Below are 9,469 nucleotides of genomic sequence, written 5' to 3'. Positions count from 1 at the left end.
GCGTGGAGAGCCCCTTGCACAGCGCGGAGAGCCCCTTGCACAGCGCCTGCCGCATGGGGAGGCAAGTTCCCCTTCCCAGGCCCCCAGGCCTTCCCATCAGCTTCATGCATATGAAAATTCAAGTGTGTGCAACATCCAGGCCGAGGGTGGATGGGACGGAGCCGGCTGAGGGGACAGAGGACACAGGGGCAGAGCTGCTGACTAAGGGCTGTGGGACAGGGCCCTGGGGCTGAGAAGAGCAGGAAGTCCTAACAGGAGGAATAGGGAGGGGACCTGTGGCCTCTTTCAGCCCCTTTTCATTGCAGCTGGGGAAACTGAGGCTTAGAGGAGGCAGAGCCAGGTTTGCGACTGCAGCTGTCCTGAACCTACCACGCTGAACGCAAGCTTCGAGGCACACGCTTTAGACGCAGACAATTGTTTGACTCAAGATCACAAGGAAGAGGGTGTGACAAGCCAGGAACCCAGGGTCCTGACTCCCCAGGACCCTTCCCCCTTCCCCAGGAGGCCATCCTCACAGAGTCTGGAGGAAGATGTGCAGGCTGGGAGTGAGGGCAGATCACACAGTCCAGAAGCTTCCCATCATCTAGTCAACAAACGCCAGGCTCTGTGGAAATAGCAGAAAAAGAGACGCAGGCCAGCTCTCAGGGAGCATATAGACTACTGGGGAAGAGATGTTAAGAAATCACGAATGAATGTAACAGTAACTGTGTAACTGTGTGTGTTACACAGTAACAGTGTAACTGTGATGAGGGCTATGGAGAAGGGGTTCATGGGACTGTGCAAGGATGTAGTAAGGGACCACACTCTACCTGGGAGGTCAAGAAAGTCTTCTGAGGATGCGGTGCTTAGGCTGAGAATCAGGATGAAAAAGGTTACTGTGAGATAATAATTACATATCTGTATCGATACCTGCCCCTGGTTCCTGGCCCAAGGCTCCTATAACCCTTGTAATTTCCTGACTGATGAGGACACTAGGAGCATCTTTTGTTTTACTGAAGTCACTTGGCTGGGGGGAGTGGTGGTCCCGAACGGCTCCTGGAGGGGGGCTGTCCACCAGGAAGACCAAGCCTGGATTAGAAGCTTGGAATTTTCACATACGCACTCCGCAACGCCAACTTCTCCAGAGAGGGGAGAGGGCTGGAAATAGTTGATCATGTCTACACAAAAATCCAAATAGCACGGGTTTCGGGGAGCTTCTAGATGAGTGAACACATCCACGTTCTGAGAGGGTGACACAACCCAGCTCCACGGGGACAGAGGCTCCTGCGCTTGGGACCTTCCCAGACCTCGCCCTATGTGTCTCTTCATCTGGCCGTTCATCCGTATCCTTTGTCATAACCTTTAATAAACTACAAAATGTAAGTGCTTCCCTAAGTTGTGTGAGCCACTCTAACAAATTGATTGAACCCTAGGAGGGGGTCATTGGAACTTTCAATCTGTAACTGGTTGGTCAGAAGCACAGCTAATTACCTGGGCTTGTAACTGGCCTCTGAAGTGTGTGTGTGTGTGGGGGGGGGGGGGGGGGCGGGGCAGTCTTATGGGACTGAGCCCTTAACCTGTAGAATCTGATTATATCTCTGTGCAGATAGTGTCAGAATTCAGTTGAATTGTAGGACACCTAATTGGTTTCACAAAGAATTACTTGGTGTAGGGGAAATTCCCTGGGAAGATGTTTTTTTTTTTTCCCCTACACAGTTACCCAGGCAAGAGGGTGGAGTGCATTCCAGGCAGAGGGAATGGCATCTGCAAATGTCCTGTCATAGGAGGAAGTACAACATACTCTAGAAATGTGCTCCAAGTTTGCCTTTTCAGGAAGGTGGAGTAGAGGCATCTTCTTCCCCTTTTCTTCTTGAAAATCACCCCATCACACACAGACAGACAGACAGACAGACACACACACACACACACACACACACACACACAGTGAGAACAAGAAACAGAAACTCCATCTTCTAAGAAGATATTTCTGACCTCAAACTACAATATTGTAGAAAAGCATCAAATGTTCTAGATTCTAGTATTGTTAAATAATGGAATTATTAAACAATTTTGTCTTCTCTCTAGTTCTAGAACTTGGCTTCCTCAGCCCTGCTCTTTCTTATTGCATTAACTAATAAAATTCCAATGCCTGGCCCTAAGAATGAAAATTTTAATTAACAACTTCTTTGAAAACAAGCCTCAGAAAGATGGGAAGTACCTGTCTTTTCTCCCCTGAAGCTGTAGAAACACAAATACTTATTATACTCCATCATAAAAATGAGTTTAAGAATCAGACATGATTGGGAATTCCCTGGCGGTTCAGTGGTTAGGACTCCACACCTTCACTACTGAGGGTGTGGGTTTGATCCCTGGATGGGGAACTAAGATACCGTGAGCCGTGGTGCGGCCAAAAAAAAAAAAAGAAAAGAAGAAAAAGAATCAGACATGATACAGATCAAAACAAGAAATTTCACGAGTGTGTCCATCTTGTTTTTCTGTCCAATGTGGAGACTGTGGAACTATGTGTGAAAAACATGTTAGCTCTGTTAATACAAATCCATCCTGAGTGAGACTTCCCTGGTGGAGCAGTGGTTAAGAATCTGCCTGCCAATGCAGGGTTCGAGCCCTGGTCTGGGAAGATCCCACATGCCACGGAGCAACTTAGCCCGTGCGCCACAACTACTGAAGCCTAAGCGCCCTAGAGCCCGTGTGCCACAACTACTGAGCCCACGTGCCACAACTACTGAAGCCCACGCGCCTAGAGCCTGTGCTCCCCAACAAGAGAAGCCACCACAATGAGAAGCCCGTGCACTGCAACGAAGAGTAGCCCCTGCTCGCTGCAGCTAGAGAAAGCCTGCATGCAGCAACAAACACCCAACACAGCCAAAAAAAACCCCAACATCCTGGGAAAGGTTGTTTGCACAGAGAGTCTTGAAAGACAGCCAGACTTCAGATTGTACAAAACTCTGCGGAAGTAACTTTTAAATTCCAAAAATAAGACTGGGATGGCAATTGGCTATTTTAACTGATAATTTGAGCCAGGATAATTATGTTACAATTGTCATCTGTACGGCCCTTATCATAACTGACACCATCTTGGGCCCATTCAGCTCCTCCTGTCCTTCCACTGACCCTAGCCAGGACTATACTGTCCTGTCATCAAGGACTTTGTAGTTAACAGATACTGTTTAATAATTGTGATGTCCAGGTGGCTCTATATTCTGTCAGTCTCCAAACAATGATGAAGACCTGCGCTGACTATTCCCGGTGCCCATGCGACTAGTTACCCATTTATAAATCTTGACTAGAAATGCACTTCCTGTTTCCAAGCACCTACCCCCAAACCCTAAGTTCACTATAAAATTGTCGCAGTGGCCCCTTGGTGGTGCAGAGTGCCTCTGCCAGCGCTTCTGTATCGTTGTCTGCCCCATCCCACCTTGTGATTACTCTGTAATAAATTGATCCTCTGATTCTACGGAGCTGCTTGCCTAATTTTTGGTCTCAAGATAACTTCTCAAGGAATTCCCTGGTTGTGCAGTGGTTAGGACTCGGCGCTTTCACTGCTGTAGCCCTGGGTTCAATCCCTGGTTGGGGAATTAAGATACTGCTAGCCATATGGCATGGCCAAAAAAAAAAAAAGATACCTTCTCAGTTTGGTTTTTGTTACCTCCTACAGCCAACAATTAGCAAACCAGCCAGGAGAATGAAAACGACAGAGAAATGGGTAAAGGGATAGTGCGGGGGGCTGGGGCGGGGGAGCCCATCTCTGGTGGGGGAATCCCAGGCTGGCAAGCCACGGCCACGTGGGGTGACCTGGCTAGGGTTCTGGAATGCTTCCGGACGGTGTATGAGCATGGGGATGCCAGGAAAACACCAGAGGGCTTACTAGATATATTAATCCAAGCTGTGGGAAAGTGAAAGTGGAAAAAAGAAAGTGAGCAAGCTATCAGGTTGTTGCATTACCTTTGTTGTGTGTTCTGAAGATTAGCACAGACAAGGAATTGCAGCTCAGCAGTGGAACTAGAGCCGACTAGAGAGGCGCAGGGGTTAGAGAGGGATGTCCAGACGCCATGGTCCACCACCTCAGACGTTATGTCAAAGAAAATACAACAAGAAGAGCACATTGAAGTGATGCATGTAAGATGGCTCAAATGAAGGGCTGTGGGCTGCCCCATTCAAAGGTGTTATTTCAAAGGTGTTATAAATCAGAAGATTGCCTCTCTGTCCCTTTCTGGTTTATGTTTCGCCCATACCTGATTATGCCGTGGGTTTGGATGTCCTACAGGACTTGGACCTTACAACCACCACGGGCGAGTTCCGGTTACTGATCCCAGGGGTCAAGTTAAGGGGATCCTGTAAAATTGCTTATCCCTCGGAGAGTGGTGGCAATAAAACAATATTGCCTACCTGGGGGACAGGAAGAAGCAATGGCTGCCGTCAAGGAATTAGAGAAGGTGGGAGTTATAAGACTGGCCCAAAGCTCATTCAATAGCCCCACGGGGGGACTTCCCTGGTGGTCGAGTGGTTAAGATTCCGCGCTCCCAATGCAGGGGGCCTGGGTTCGATCCCTGGTCAGGGAACTAGATCCCGCATGCCGCAACAAAGATCCTGCATGAGGCAATGAAGATCCCATGTGCCGCAACTAAGACCTGGTGCAGCCAGATAAATAAATAAATATTTTAAAAACATAGCCCCATGTGGCCAGAGTAAAAACCAAATGGCACCTGACGCATGGCAGTAGAGTATAGAGAATTAAACAAGGTAACACCCCGTATCTATGTGGCAGTTCCAAACACAGCCCAACTCTTCTTCTCTCAAGACATATCACTGTGCCTTCACGTGGGAAGGGAGACAATGGACTTTTACTGTCTTACCCCAAAGTTATCTGCATAGTCCTACTGTACGTCATGGGATGGTGGCCCAGGACTTGGAGAAATGGACTCTTTTTCCCTCTTTTGTTCTCTGTTATTACACTGATGATATCATGTTAACCTGTGATGACTTGCTCTCTCTTTCCCAAGATGCTGCGTCTCTTCAGGGACGTTTAAAAGCTCGGGGATGGGAGGTAAACACTGACAAGAAGCAAAGACCAGGACAGTCAGTAAAGTTCTTGGGAACTCTCTGGTTTGATTAGACCACAGTGATGCCCGCGACTGTCATTGATAAAATACAGGCGTATCCGCATCCTGCAATGTAAAAGAACTACAAGCCTTTCTTTGTAGGTGGGCGAGGGTACTGGCAGCCTTTTACTCCCCACCTTGCCCAGATATTAAGACCCCTATAGGCTTTAGTAAAAAAGGGAACAATCTGGGACTGGAATATCCCGCAACAAGAGGCTTTTGAAAAGGTCAAGGTGGTTGTCAAACAAGTCTAAGGACAGAGGGTGTTAATGCCAGACACAAGTCGTGAATTGGATATAAGTATACATCCAGAAGGGTTTGGATGGGAACTGTGGCAGCAACAAAATGGGAAAAGAATCCTGCTAGGATTCTGGTCTCAATTACAGAAAGAGGGGGAGAACCAGTCTAGTCCAATAGAAAAACAATTGTTAGCAGTTTCCCTAGCCTTACAGCAAACCGAGGATCTGACCACCGACTTACCCGTCAGCTTACGAACTCCCCTGCCTGTAGGTCGATGGATTAAGGACTTTCTTTTAAAGTCTAAGAGTGCCTGTGCGTAGCTGAGTACCTTACACAAGTGCATGCGTACCTTCAACAGAGAAGCACCTCTTACACTGGTCCCCTCTCTCAGGAGCTGCATGTTTTATTAGGGCTGGTGACCACCACAGATGCTCTGACCATCACCTGCTTGCATCCTCTGTAGAGCACAGGTGTGAGAAGATACCGGGATGCCCCCTGCTGATACATGGTACACGGATGGCAGCTGTAGGGGCATTTCCCCCCTGTACTCGACAGCTGTTTGGATTCTGATGTCATCTGGTTCGAGAAAGGGACTAGACAAAGTAGTCAGCGGGCAGAACTCAGAGTGGCGTGGCTGGCGACTACTCACGGGTCCACACCCCTCAACCTTGCCACTGACAGTCGGGCAGTATGGAAAGGCTTGACATGTGGATGTCTCAGTGGCATCAAGATAATTGGAAAATATAGGGAATTCCTTGGCGGTCCAGTGGTTAGGACTTGGTGCTTTCACTGCCGGGGCCCGGGTTCAATCCCTGGTTGGGGAACTAAGATCCCATAAGCCACACAGTGTGGAAAAAAAAAAGAAAAAAGAACAATTGGAAAATATTAAATAAACCTCTGCGGGGGTTGAATTATGGGCTGATGTTTGGACTGCCTGCATGCTACCAGGCGCCAGTGTGCCCGTGTGGCACGTTTCAGCCCGCTCACCCTAACTCTGTCTGGCAATCATGAAGCTGATGCATTAGCCAGGGCAAGAGGTCGCTGCTGGAGGAATGACGTATCCCATCTGACGTGGTGGAATGGCTCCACCGAAGAGAAAAAGGCTCCATTTGCCCCTCACATATGCGGATCCACGGGCTTCCCTGGTGGCGCAGTGGTTGAGAGTCCGCCTGCCGATGCAGGGGACACGGGTTCGTGCCCCGGTCCGGGAAGATCCCACATGCCGCGGAGCAGCTGGGCCTGTGAGCCATGGCCGCTGAGCCTGTGCGTCCAGAGCCTGTGCTCCGCAGCGGGAGAGGCCACAACAGTGAGAGGCCACGTTCAGAAAAAAAAAAAAAATTGCAGATCCCCAAGCTGTAGATCATTTGAAGTGCCCCCGAGACACCCCCCAGGGCACATCAGACACTCTGACCACCCAGTTACTAGATGGCAAGTGGATACATAGGGCCTTTGTGGGTGTCAGAAGAGTATCAGTGTGCTCTAACCTGTGCCCACACAACCACTGGATCAGTGCAAGCCTTTGCCATTAAGAGCCAATCAGGGGCTTCCCTGGTGGCACAGTGGTTAAGAATCTGCCTGCCAAGGCAGGGGACACGGGTTCGAGGCCTGCTCCGGGAAGATCCCACGTGCCATGGAGCCCGTGCGCCACAACAACTGAGCCTGCACTCTAGAGTCCGCGAGCCACAACTACTGAGCCCATGTGCCACAACTACTGAAGCCTGCGTGCCTAGAACACGTTCCGCAACAACAGAAGCCACCACAATGAGAAGCCCGCGTACTCCAACAAAGAGTAGTCCCTGCTTGCTGCAACTAGAGAAAGCCTGTGCGCAGCAACAAAGACCAACGCAGCCAAAAATAAAATAAATAAATAGATAAATTTATTTTAAAAAAAAGAGTGAATCAGTCCGTTACAATTAAAGGTCTGTCAAAATTGGAAGTTATGTAAGAAACACTGGCCCAAATTGACAGTGATCAAGGAATTCATTTCACTGGACATGAAATACAAGAGCAGGGGCTTCCCTGATGGTGCAGTGGTTGAGAGTCTGCCTGCCGGTGCAGGGAACACGGGTTCGTGCCCTGGTCTGGGAAGAGCCCACATGGTGCGGAGTGGCTGGGCCCGTGAGCCATGGCCCCTGAGCCTGTGCGTCCGGAGCCTGTGCTCCGCAACGGGAGAGGCCACAACAGTGAGAGGCCCGCGTACTGCAAAAAAAAAAAAAAAAAAAAAAGCTGGCAGAAGCTCGAGGAAGTCTTTGGCCTTTCCATTTTCCATACAACCCCATTGCGGCTGGCCTGGTTAATTGGATGTTAAAAGCCACCTTAACAGCCCTATCCCCGGTCAGCACGTTACAAGGTCGGTCCCCTCGGCTGTCTGAAGCTATCAGACTGTAAAATGCAGGCTGACATTCTGCATATGAACGGCTGCCTGACCCAACACCAACAAGGGCGTTGAGAAAGCAGGTACAAAAGGGAGGCCTCTGCCCATCCAGTGGGAGGAAGGTCGTGTTTTTGTCTGTTTGTTTTGCAGCTACCACTGGGCTTCCCACCTGGTGTTACTGTAATTCATTGGCATTTAAATTGGTTTCCCCCTCCCAGGTGGTATCCTGGATGGGACTCGCCTTGGCATCACCTTCATTCAGGGATTTTATGTGGGAATGGGCCCCAGCAGACCCAGATCACCTCTCCAGAAGCATTAGCACAGGAGCTGAAGTGGATTTAGTCATGTGGGGTCCCACTGAGGTCCCTGTATATAATTTTAGTTTACCTACTGAAGATATTAAGGATAAAATGTGTGATATCACCACTGGGAAAAATGCCAAAGCCAGGGGTGGTTTTGGCCGGTGGAGATCACACGGTTACAGTGTTACTCATGAATGAGGATTTGCTTTATCTTTGACCCCTAAAACACTTGTCTTATTGCCCATAGTGTCTGCCTCGTGAACTTCCTGACTCTGGTTACGGGGAGTGTCTTCCTATGCTGGGCCCCAACATAGGCAGAGGTCCACAATCGTTCTGACAGGGTCTGCAGCCCGTTGCCTGTCTCCAGTGCCCAGGGGATGCCGTGGACAGTTCACCCGTTCAACCACATGGAATGGGAACAATGGCTTGGATTGGTGACCAAAAATCCCCTTGGTGATCTGACTCCTACTGAGGAAAGTTCTATGTTTGATTACAGTGACTCTAAACCATATGTTTTTCCCCGGGTGCAAAATGAGTCAAATGATTCCCAGATTCCAGTGGCGTATCATGTTTGGGATGGCTTGGGGTATTGGGAGCTGAACATGGAGTCTTGAGGTCAGTAGCCCCCCTCTGCATAGAAAGGACCAACCACATGCAAGCAAATCACAGACATCTCGGATGTCTTCCCTATGAAGTCTGCGAAGTAACTCACAAGATATGAAATACTGAATGGACAGGAAAAGAAGCAGCTTCATACAACAGGCTCCTTTATGACTCCCAAACAAGGGATCTGGATATGTGGATCCTATCTGTGCCTCATCTGCCCTGTGGGTGAAGGGGCCGATGCACCTTGGGGCTTCCTTCTCTCTCAGGCCATCTCTATCTATCTATCTATATACACAGATGTTCTTACTGGAAATTTCCCATAACCTTCCTGCTATTAAGTCCAGGTGGTGGGTCCGTCATAGTTTGTCATGGTGGGAACGGCCAACATCTATTTTCCTTCCCCAGTATATAGGTGTAAGCACCCTATGGGAAACCCAGGCGTCAGCACAGTTCACCATGTCAGCTTGGAATGACCCCCTCAAAAGCATCTCTCTGTTAAACCAGGAAACTGCTCAAAAGAGGAAAGTGGCGCTGCAAACCTTACGGCTTTAGACACGTTGACATCTGTGCAGGGAGGAGCTTGTACCTTTACTGGGCAGGAATGCTGTGCATTTATACACCTCCATCTGAACCCAACATAACTGGTTTACTTTCCCATATGAAAACAGTCATTAATCATATAAAGTTTCCTTTGCTGATGCTTCTACTCGCTGACTTAACTTCTCTCCTGGGTAAATGAGGAACCGTAGTTCTTAGTATTCTTCTATGTTTAATAGTTTGTTCTTGCTGCTTCTGCCAATGAGGAATGCAAGCCGCCTCCCGAGATCTGTCACTAGTGTCTCTGTGGA

This window comes from Leucopleurus acutus (assembly GCF_964270905.1).
Source record: "Leucopleurus acutus genome assembly, chromosome: 2".
Classification (NCBI taxonomy): Eukaryota; Metazoa; Chordata; class Mammalia; order Artiodactyla; family Delphinidae; genus Leucopleurus; species Leucopleurus acutus.
The sequence above is the reverse complement of the archived record's forward strand: the minus strand, read 5'-3'. Positions refer to the sequence as shown.